Genomic DNA, 12,035 nt, shown 5'->3' on the forward strand with positions numbered 1-12,035 from the left:
AATCTCTCCTCTTTTAGTTTAAAACCAGTCCCACTTGTTCTGTCATTATCTGCTTTAGCAAAAAGTTGCTCTCCATCTTTTTTATAAGAACCCTTTAAGCACAGAAAAGCTGCAATGAGGTTCCCCCAAAGCCCTCTTTTCTTGAGGCTGAACAGTCCCAGCTCTCTCAGCTTTTCTTCATAGGAGAGGTGCTCCAGCCCTCTGATCATCTTTGTGGTCCTCCTCTGGACCTGTTCTAAAATATCAACATCCTTCAAGATACTGCCAGATCACCTTGATATTTTTTGAGGATAACTGCTTCTCCAGAGAAGAAAAATGCAGACTGAACTTACTTAGACTGCAGTAAATGGGCTTGATGTTCCATAGAGTGCTGAATTAATCCATTAATTGCAGTGCTAGCATTATCTCTTAGTTAACTTCTGAATGCAGCTGGGCTGTAGTTCATCCACTGAAAAACAGCCTCTTAGAAGCTTTGCACTCAGTATGTCTTACACTTACTCCATCAATTTATAGGCCATGAGTTTAGCTATTTTGGAAAAAATAGTCCATGTATGAAGCCTGTAAGTGGAGAAGAGTTTAATGACATGTTGATAATTCATTCAAATTGTTACTGTTCTCATTTAAAATTTATGGTTTATTTTAACTTTGAGGTGTTAATTGCATCTATAAGATGTGGTATCTCATTCCTTCTTATGGTAGATTTTAAAAATTCAGGTTGGTTGAATTCCTTTGCCTTCTGTTGTAAGATGTATTTTAGGCTGTTAAATGCATACATTGTGCCCTCTCTGGTTTTCAATGTCAATTTTAAATTGTAGATGCTTAGACTTAGCTATTTTATTCTAGAAGAGGTCTCAGTAACAACCTGTACTAAATTTCAGGAGAGCCTTTAAAATCAACTTGTGTAAGGAATAAGAGAAGACACTCCTTTTGGGTAGGTACAAGCTATTTTCTTCAAATAGTTTTCTATATGCACATTTATCCTGTGGGTATGAAGGTATCCTGATATTCAATAAATAATAGAAGAATTTTCATAAAATCATTGACTGGTTTGAGTTGGAATGGACCTTAAAGATTGTCTGGTTCCAACCCTACTGCCTGTAGGGACTGCCAGTGCCTCACCATCCTCCAAGTAATGAATTTTTTCCTTAATCTAATTTAAATCTCACTCATTTTACGTTAAAGCCATTGCTCCTTCTCTTATCTCTACACTCCTTGATAAGGAGTCCCTCTCCTACTTTCCTGTAGGCCCACTTTAGGTACTGGAAGGCCACTATAAGGTCTCTCCAGAGCCTTCTCTTCTCCAGGCTGAACAAACCCAACTCCTTCATCTTGTCTTCATAGGAGAGGTGCTCCAGCCCCTTGATCATCTTTGTGGCCCTCCTCTGGCTTCATTTTAATAGTTCCACCTCTTTCTTGTGCTTGGAGCCCCAGAGCTGAACACATTACTTAATGCGGGATCTCACAAGAGAAGAGCAGATGGGAAGAATTGCCTCACTTGATCTGCTGGCCATGCTTCTTTTGATGCAGCCCAGGTTACAGTTGGCTTACTGGGCTGCAGGTATACGCTGCTGGCTCAAGATGAGCTCCTCATCAACCAACATGCTCTAGTTTTTCTCTTCAGGGCTGCTCTCAATCCATTTTCTGTCCAACATGTACCTGTGCTTGGGATTGCCTTAGCCCAGATGCAGGACCTTGCATGTGACCTCGTTGAACTTCATGAGGTTCACATAGGCCACCTCTCAAACTTGTGAAGGTCCATCAGGATGGCATCCCTTTCTTCCACCATGTCAACAGCACCACACAGCTTGTTATGATCAGCAAACTTGCTGAGGGTAAAATAACACCAGTCCCAATACCAACTCCTGAGGAACACCACTCATTACTTATCTCCATTTGGACATTGAATCATTGACCACTACACTTCAAGTGTGACCATCCACCCAATTCCTTACCCACCAATCCTTACCTCTCCAACTTAAAGACAAGGATATCATGTGGGACAGTGTCAAATGGTTTGCACAAGTCCAGGTAGATGATGTCAGTAGCTCTTCCCCTATCCACCACCAATGCTGTAAACCCATCATAGAAGGCCACCAGTTTTGTCAAGCACAATCAGCCCTTAGTGAAGCCATGATGGCTGTCAACAATCACTTCCTTATTTCCACATTCCTTAGCATAGTTTTCTGGAGAATCTGCTCCATGGCATCTGCTCCAGGGTGCCAGGCACAGACGTGAGACTGACTGGCCTGTGGATCCCTAGGCCTTCCTTTTTTCCCTTTTTAAAAATGGGGCTTATGTTTACCCTCTTCTAGTTAATGCAAACTTCACTGGACTGCCATGACCTCTCAAATATGATGGACAGTGGCTTAGTAGCTACATCCACCAGTTCCCTCAGGACCCTTGGATGCATGTCATGAGGTCCTATGGACCTGTGCACCTTTAGGTTCCTTAGCTGGTCTCAGACCTGATCTTTTCCTACAGCAGTTCTTCATTTTCCTGGTTCCTGCCTTCTGGGACCTGGTCTATGTGACCATAGCTTTTGTCAGGGAAGACTGATGCAAAAAAAGTCATAGAGTACCTCAGCCATTTCTGTATCCCAGGTAACCAGGTCTCCTCTTTCCTTCTGGCAAGGGCCACAATTTCCCTGGTCTTCCTTTTACCACCAATGTACCTATAGAAGCCTTTCTTGTTGTCCTTGACATCCCTGGTCAAATTTAATTCTAATAGAGCTTCAGCTTTCCTAACCTAATCCCTGTCTGCTTGTACAATTTCTCTGTATCCCTCCCAGGTTATCTGTCCTTGCTTCCACCCTATGTAGATCTTTTTCTGCCTGAGTTTGGCCAGGAGCTCCTTGATCTTCCATGCAGGGTTCCAGGCATTTTTGGCTGACTTCTTCTTTGTTGTGATGCATCACTCCTGAGCTTGGTGGAGGTGATCCTTCAATATTAACTGGCTTTCTTGGGACCCCTCTTCTTGGGCCATGGTACTCTACCAAGCAGATCCCTCAAGAGGACTAAGTCTGCTCTCCTAAAGTCTAGGGTAGCAAGCTTGCTATGCTCCATCCTTTATGCTCTCAGGATCCTGAACAGCACCATTTCATGTTCACTGCAGCCAAGGCTGCCCTTGACCTCCATACCACATCTCTGTAACACCAGTGAGATTATAACCATAGCAAGTTTCCTGGTCAGCATATGAGAAGACTTACTTGGATTTTAGGGTGCACAATAGACCTTCTTTGAACTCAGGAGGAGAGAAGCGAACTCAGAGAATCTCTCAAAGAGCTGTTGCTGTGCAGAGCCCTGTCAGCACCTTTGATCCTTGCTCCTAATTGTGTCATACTGTACACCTGAGCAGAGGAAAACAGTACCAGTGCCAGCTCATGTGTTATGGTTCTTAACTAGCAAATATTACTTGCTTTCCAGGAACAGCTTATCAGGCTGCTCTCCTTACTTAATCTCCCATTTCTTTTCTGTACAGTATCCAGTTTTTCACCTTGTGTTTTAATTTGTGGCTAACAGACTTGGACCTTTTAAAGACCTTTTAAAAACATCATACGATGGGTGAGCAATTGGCTAACGGGCAGGGCCCAAAGGGTTATGGTAAATGGGGCTGCGTCAGGCTGGCGGGCGGTCACCAGTGGGGTCCCTCAAGGCTCCATTTTAGGGCCGGTACTTTTCAATATTTTTATAAACGATCTGGATGTAGGAATAGAAGGTATTTTGAGCAAGTTTGCTGATGACACCAAACTTGGAGGAGTTGTGGACTCGAATGAGGGTGGAAAGGCCTTGCAGAGGGATCTGGATAGGTTGGAGAGCTGGGTGATCACCAACCGCATGAAGTTCAATAAGAGCAAGTGCCGGGTCCTGCACCTGGGACGGGGAAACCCTGGCTGCACATACAGACTGGGCGATGAGACGCTGGAGAGCAGCCTAGAAGAGAGGGATCTGGGGGTCGTGGTAGACAGCAAGTTGAATATGAGCCAGCAGTGTGCCCTGGCGGCCAGGAGGGCCAACCGTGTCCTGGGGTGCATCAAGCACGGCATCGCTAGTAGGTCAAGGGAGGTGATTGTCCCGCTCTACTCTGCGCTGGTGCGGCCTCACCTCGAGTACTGTGTGCAGTTCTGGGCACCACAGTATAAAAAGGACATGAAACTGTTGGAGAGTGTACAGAGGAGGGCTACGAAGATGGTGAAAGGCCTGGAGGGGAAGACGTACGAGGAATGGCTGAGGTCACTGGGCCTGTTCAGCCTGGAGAAGAGGAGGCTGAGGGGAGACCTCATCACAGTCTACAACTTCCTCGTAAGGGGGTGTCGAGAGGCAGGAGACCTTTTCTCCATTAACACCAGTGACAGGACCCGCGGGAACGGGGTTAAGCTGAGGCAGGGGAAATTTAGGCTCGACATCAGGAGGGGGTTCTTCACAGAGAGGGTGGTTGCACACTGGAACAGGCTCCCCAGGGAAGTGGTCACTGCACCGAGCCTGTCTGAATTTAAGAAGAGATTGGACTGTGCACTTAGTCACATGGTCTGAACTTTTGGGTAGACCTGTGCGGTATCAAGAGTTGGACTTGATGATCCTTAAGGGTCCCTTCCAACTCAGGATATTCTATGATTCTATTCTATGATTCTCAGATTCACCAGTGACCTGTGCAAAGGCAGTCACCCAGTCAAGCCCAAACGATGCTATGCAGAACTTCAGGAATTTGTCATAGCTGAGTAGGCTGGCAATAGTACAAAGTCACAATAAACACAATAAAGTACAAAAACTGTTAACGCATATTAGAGAAAGTAATTTCAGCTAACCATACAATCTTTCATGAGTTGCACTGGTGAAGTACTCAGGTAACAAAATACTGGACTGGTTATTATCATGGGCAGGAGTATGATAATCTCAGTGAAAACTTAGACTTACTGACATGGATCTATTTGTAGATGTATAAAGTGTGGATCTGGTAAGCATTAAAAATCTGATATTTTAGTTTCTTAGCCACAGTCTGTGCATAATAATTCAGTGAACTTCAACTGGGTAAGTAATTTAATTTTCCTGTGTTTTTCTTTATGCGATCATTCATGATTAAGAAAAGTTTGTAGTCTACTGTTGTAGTCATCATTAGCTGAAGACAGAAACAATTTGAGATTGATAAAGTTAGTATGTGTACATATATTTGATTAGACAAATCAAATGAAGCATATTTGATTAGGCAGGCTGCTAGAACATGGCAAAAAAAGAAATGGAGAGTCAAAATATCTTTTCAGGTCAGTGTAGTAGTAGCCTTCATGAATAAACATAACCTCAGAAAAACAAATAGAAAGGGAAGGGGAATTTGAGTGTTAAGGAGGATAACTTTTCTGAAAAGAAGGAAGATATGTAATTTATTTTCTCTGGAGCATGGAAGAGGCTAACTGGAGGTTAGAGTACAAATATCTGTTCAGAATATTCTAATTTTCATTTTTATTGCTTATTCATTTATTGTTGTCTCTTTAGAGCCTCATAAAGTAAAAGTACTCAAAAAAGGTGTCTCATCAGTACCTAGCCTTAGAAGCTAGGGTCTGCAAAGCACTTCATCACAGGAGTTGAATAACTCCATTGCCTAAAGCTACCTCTAAATGACACAAAATAAAAATAAATACACTGTTCTCTTTAAACAAAAGTTCTCTGTGGAAGAAAATGTCCTTCAGTTGTTTTTCCCTTGAGCAATTTATCTAACCCAAGTGCAGCAGAGAGGTTCTGAAGGGAGGACATGGCTTCTAGCAGTAGGTAGCTCCAGAGAGCTGCTTAAGTTGCTTTGCTATGCTTTTTAGTTTTTAGATTGCTTTTGGATTTTTTTGAAATGCCGTATAGAGAGAAATTTAGAGTGCAGGTAGTTCAGAGTGAATTACTGATTTGTACAAATATTTAATCCATGGGCATTGGTGCCAGTGCTGTATTATGATTTATATGTTTCAAGGTTTGCCAGAAGCCTGAAAAGAAGTCCTTTTGCATTCATCATATCAGTCAACAAAACCAGAGTGCTTAAAGACATACAAAGCCCAGTGGAACCTATGGCCTGATTTGGACAAACTTCTAGATTAGTTAACAAAGATTTGGGAATTTTTCTACTGCAGTTTAAAATTGTACATGAATTTGTTTTCTGTTTGCTTGTAAAACTCCAGAAGTCACCAACTTAGTCTGCAGAAATCAGGCTAGATAATTTCTGATCAAACCAACAACATATTACTACTGTTATCATCAGTAGTTACCAGTATCACTAACCTGAAAGAAAAAGAAAACGACTAGAAGTTGTTATGCAAGTAAGTAGACCCTGCTTTTCTATTTCTTCCTATCATATAACTACCATATTTATGCCTATTCTGTGATTTTCTTCTCATTCTTTACTTTCCTTACCACTAACTGTCCCAGCTGTTATTTAAAGATGTTAAAGTTTCGTACAGTGCTCCACTTTTCCCCGGTTTCCTCTTCCAAGTCCTGCAGACGTTCCCATAGTGATTATAGAATCATAGAATATCCCGAGCTGGAAGGGACCCACAAGGATCATTGAGTCCAACTCCTGGCTCCACACAGCACCACTCCAAAATCAAACCAGATGTCTGAGAGCATTGTCCAAATGCTTCTGGAATTTCAGCAGGCTCAGTGCTGTGACCACTGACTGCCCTGGGGAGCCTGTCCCAGTGCCCGACCACCCCCTGGGTGCAGAACCTTTCCCTAACCCCCAGCCTGACCCTCCCCTGTCCCAGCTCCATGCCATTCCCTCGGGCCCTGTCGCTGTCCCCAGAGAGCAGAGCTCAGCGCCTGCCCCTCCGCTCCCCTCGTGAGGGAGCTGCAGGCCGCCATGAGGCCTCCCCTCAGCCTGCTCTGCTCTGGGCTGAGCAAACCAAGGGACCCTAGCTGCTTCTTATAGGTCTTGCCCTTTAGACCCTTCACCATCTTTGTTGCCCTCCTTTGGACACTCTTTAATAGTTTTAAAGTGATGGCACTCACTTCAGTCTCTCTACTCAATCTAACTGTCAATTTTTATGAATTTTTCAGGAAGCCAATATAATTCTCTCAACCATCCTGTCAGATTTGGTTACAATTGACTAATGGGTTCCAAAGCTGTTGTGGGACCACCTGACAGATGGATAGACATGGATAGATGGACAGATGGATAGACATGGCATAAGCTGCATTTCTGTAGGAAATAAGGCTCAAACCACTGATGATTTTTTCCAGCAGCAAGCAGGAAGTATTTATGTCTTTGTGATCCACGTCTCTACAAAACAGGATCTATATTCATTCTTTCAAAATTTTCAGACCTGTAGTGTATGGTTCTGACTATATAATATAACTGAAGGCTTAAATTCTATTTTAGGGGCTGTGAATCAATTTTTGTATCATTTATGTACGTCTTGTGAATAGCATGGAACAGACTACCAAGGGGCAGCTTCCAGGATAACAAAGGAGAATATGCATACTGCCCCTTTCATAATGTGAGGTACCCAAATGCGCAGCAAATCACATCTTCCTCCTGGTTTGTCAGGGTGAAAATGTGGCTTTATGTATTCTTGAGCCTCCCACACCACTGCTCAAATTTTGAGGTGCTATTTGAGGTACTGTTAGTGTAAGAACAGAAAGAGATTTTACCCCTCCTAGCCAATCTGTGTAGCATCTAAGAGAACATCTATTCTGATCAGCATATATGCCAATATCTTTTAGTAAGAAATAATTGAAAAAGACGATCATTATCCAGTGGAGCACCATTATATTACGAATGCTGTCTGGAATGGGGTCTCCAGAGTTTTATGGCAAGGATGAAGAATGTTTCTCATTTTAAGCATTCACAAGAACTTTTGGATGTATTTGATGGGCCACACAGTATTAATGTACCTGTAATATTTTCCCAGTCTCTGTTCCACAGGGCTCTCCATCACTCATACACAATTTACTATACCATCTCATGCAGTGTTTAATGCCCAGCTATTTCATAGCGCACATTTGTAAAATTCAAGTCAGCACTTTACACTGCTAGGTGTTTCTCTAGTCCTCCATATTGCACAGCACTATGCTGTGTATTACATCCCGTATACAAATTATTTCTCGTTATTAGCAACGCAACACTACAAAGCACTTGCCTGATAAAGGCATGTCAAGGCTGAACGGCTTACCCCTGGTTCTGCCTTCACACCAATTTCATTTAGATTGCAAAGCAGAGTCCACAGCATGTTTCAAGACCTGGTTGGAAGACTTAGAGAATGCAGCCATATGAGGCATTTATTGTCATATTCTACCCTTATTTCAGGGCAAAGTATTGGTACAATTATTATGCCCTAATAATAAGTCAACTACTAATTAACTTGAAATTATGTTTGCGTTCTGAAAGCATACACAGGTACATTTATGCTTTCATTCTTCTGACTAAAAAGTGAAATATATGGAAAACATTCTTTGATATTTACTTAACTTCAGGGCCCTTCAAAAAAAAAAAATCCACCTTTGATCATTAAACTTTGCTGGCTTAATATTTCTATGAAGTACAGTTTTACGTATTTTTTCTGAGTTTTATTTCAGGGCAGCTATCTTTGCAAGATAATCTTATGAATTACAGAACTGGTATTTTCTTGGTTATCAAGCCCCCTAGTTGTCGACATTTTTGAACTTAGAAAGCATTCTGAATTGGTGAGTTTAACGTGAAGTTTTTGGCAAGGCTTTTTTGTAGTTTGGCATCTTGGTGCACATCTTAGGTGTGCTGTTCTGATCATACTCCCAGATCTTCCTCTGAACTTCTTTTTACTTGTACTACACATACGGAAAGTTTTCTTGGTAATGTCTACATCCACTACTTTGAGGTATTTTACATGCTTATAGTGTAAGGTAAATCTTACAGTAAATGCCATATTACTCATTGGTGCCTGTGATCTCTCTGAATGCAAAACTGAATTAAATACTTTCATGTAGTCCAGCCAAACTACGTTAGACTCCTTCTGTTAGTTAACATTATTCATAGACTTTTCAAGCAAAAGTTGATCCTTTGTTCCCCTGTTGTGTTGGGTTTTTGTTGTGTTTTTTTGGTTGGTTGGTTGGTTTTGATAACATCCTTCTGCCATCTAGCCAGTGAAATATCAGTGATTACAGTCAGGTGATAAAGTCAGTTTTAGCAATTTCCAAGTGACTTGGAAAGATGAAACCTCTTGAGGACTGTCCTGCTTTCTTTCATTTCTTAGTAGTAATAGTATTGCTTTGCTTTCAAGGTTTTGCTGTTCGTTTTTGACTATCTTTTCTTCCTGTCACTGTCCTCAGTGTCTGCATGGCCTTTCTCAATTTTGTCTGTACTATAATTCTTCAAGAGGAACAGTCTGTTTTATGTTTGTAAAGCTCTGAAGCACTGAAACTCTGCTTCTGATTGGAATATTCAGACACTGCTTAATTGCAGAGGAAAAATAATACCCATTTAAGATCTTTTGCATTAGCTTATTGCATAAGGGAATTGCACTGATATCAGCTTTGTAGTACTAAATGATGAAGTGTGCACAGATAGGTCTTTTAAGGAGGGGTGCAAAGCTGTAGAAACGACAGGTCTTTCTCTGATCCACTAATCAAATTACTCCTAACTGGAGTCTAGTTGGCACATTAGAATAATATTGATCTGCCTTCTAATTGCAAATGGCTCTGAGATTGTCCTGTATGTTCATCTTATCCTGATTACAAACCTACCTCAGAACTAACAATTACTCGAGTTCTCAGCCATTTTGCCTCTAGCTCCCTCATTTGCTTAACTGGCTCATGGAAAATGTTTAACTTGCAGCCAGCAAGAGAGGCAGCTCCTCTGTGCACATTAGGTATTTCCTTTACAGTCAGTACCCATCAAAACCAGTCAGCAAATACTTGCCTGAACCCAGTATCTTTTGGTTTTGTGCTAGCTTTTAATTTTGATTTTGTCCTTACATGGCTGAGTTGCCTGTGGTGGGGGCAGAGGAAGTTTTTGTTACAATGTAGTAGGGTTTCACTGTTTCTGCTGAAGTCATGTATCAGACTCTGACTACTTTCCTTGCTTTCTGTGCCGGTGCAGTTTCTTTTTCTTTGTGTTTTTTTGTTGTTGTTGTTGTTGTTGTTGTTGTTGTTTTTTGTCCAAAATGATTTTGAGGCTTCCCTCATTCTACAGTTGCCTAGGTCAACTCCCAGTGACTTTTTACCACACTGTGCTGGTGTGGGTTATCTGTTCCGTAGGTGTAGAGACAGTGCATTAAAGCATTAAAGAGAATTATTGATTTGTTGCAATCCAGTGCTGCTCTAACAGTCTTTCCAGGGCAAGCTTGCCCCAAAAAATTACATGGTTGCTTTCCTGCAGCATGGAGCTACAAGCTCCTAGTCCCAGGCAGACTACACTGACTGTGTGTCAGGACAAGCTAGATGTCTCTGCAGTAAATTTCTGTACACACTGAAGCTTTCTGGACATATCTCAGATCTGGCATGGAGAAAACTGAGCTGGAGTAATAACTGCTGAGGTAAGTGCTACAAGAGCCACATAGGTGTTGACAATCTGGGGTGCACAAGAGCTTATGTTTGGATGCAGTGCTAAACCCAAGCTGTCTGCATGCACCTGAGTCACAGCAGGCCAGAATCTCTAAGCCCTTTTGGCAACTGGAAAGTGTGATACCTGGGCTGAGATAGACTAGTGGGACAAGTGTTGATACAGAAATGGTAAATTCTGGAAAGATATTTCTGCTCTGTGTTTTTAAATGCATTCCATACCTATCATATTAGGGTTTATTCATTATTTGCAGTGTTTAGTATCCCAGGCAGCAGCAGACTAATACTAAGAAGAGACAACAGAAATCCAAGCCAGGATGCTAGAAATGTAATCATCCCTGAAACAGATGTAGGGACTTCCATCTCTACAGTAGGCACAAAGTAACATTATAATTAATGTTTGGTATACCAGCATCAGGCAGTCATTGTCTGCCATAGCCTACAAGTGTCAAAAATGTCCTGCATAACATACATACAAGTCATATATCTTACACAGGTAGTCATGCAAATTGTATGCAAATCAAGCAGCTGCTCTAGCACAAGTAGTATTTATGGGGTAGAAATGCATCATGAGGTATGCTTAATGTCAACATGTAAGGACTCGTGCAGGGCTAGCAAGGAGGTATATACAGAGCAGGTTGAGCAAGAGGCATTAAGTATGGATGCTGGAGCCTGCCAGAAGTCACTGATACTACTAAAGAGCTTAGAAATAAGATGCTTAAATTAGGATCATTAGGCAAGGATTGGGAGTTCAGAACAAGGGGCATAAGGGAAGAGTTTGTCACTCAGCAGTGTCTGACGCCCTCCTCTTTCTTGGTTCTTAACTGGTGGGTCTCTTGGATTTTGGTATATGTTGGGTTCTGATTTTTAGCTATGAAACAGAGCAGGGATAGAGGAACTACAGCAAGGCCAATGTGTCTTGTGTGGCTCTCATAGAGATGAAAAGAATACTTTTTTCTTTACGCCAAGAACACTAGCTGCTTTTCATATAAAATCTTCAGATTGCATGGAAAGTTTTAGTCATCCTACAGGAGCAAGGCAGGAACCTGGTAATATATCCAGATTCCTATGTTCATATGACATGAACACTATACAGGAAGTCCAGCTATATCCTCCTACAAATATATCAGTGCAAGGAAATTTAAAGCATACATGCTGGCAAAATCAAGCACTTTCCAAAAGTGTTAGGATTTCCTAGACTGTCTACTGTAAGGCTAAGGTTCTGCATTATAGTAATAAAGTTGTGGCTTGTTTCAAATTGTGAATCATTATTCATGCTGAAACATGTATTTCACTAATGACCTTTCAAAGGAAGAACAACCCACAGGTTATTTTAGGGGATTGTTATTATCTTCTGCATTTCATAGGAAACTAACCAGTTATTTTGGTAACAAAGTTACAAATAAATTGTAAAGTTTATTTTAAGAAATGTGACCAGAGTACCATTTTAATCAACCTTTTTGGTTTTGTTATTTCTTTCTTTTACTGTCCCATATGATATTTGTTCTCCTTCCCATGCTTGTTGTGGCATTC

General features: G+C 41.6%; 1 protein-coding gene across 3 annotated transcripts in view; it reads left to right on the plus strand.

Annotated features, from left to right (window-relative positions):
- RNF180 (ring finger protein 180) overlaps positions 1-12,035 on the plus strand; it is an 84,817-nt gene that overhangs the window by 45,523 nt on the left and 27,259 nt on the right. The window lies entirely within an intron of this gene.

The sequence above is a fragment of the Anser cygnoides genome, chromosome Z, assembly GCF_040182565.1.
Source record: "Anser cygnoides isolate HZ-2024a breed goose chromosome Z, Taihu_goose_T2T_genome, whole genome shotgun sequence".
NCBI lineage: Eukaryota > Metazoa > Chordata > Aves > Anseriformes > Anatidae > Anser > Anser cygnoides.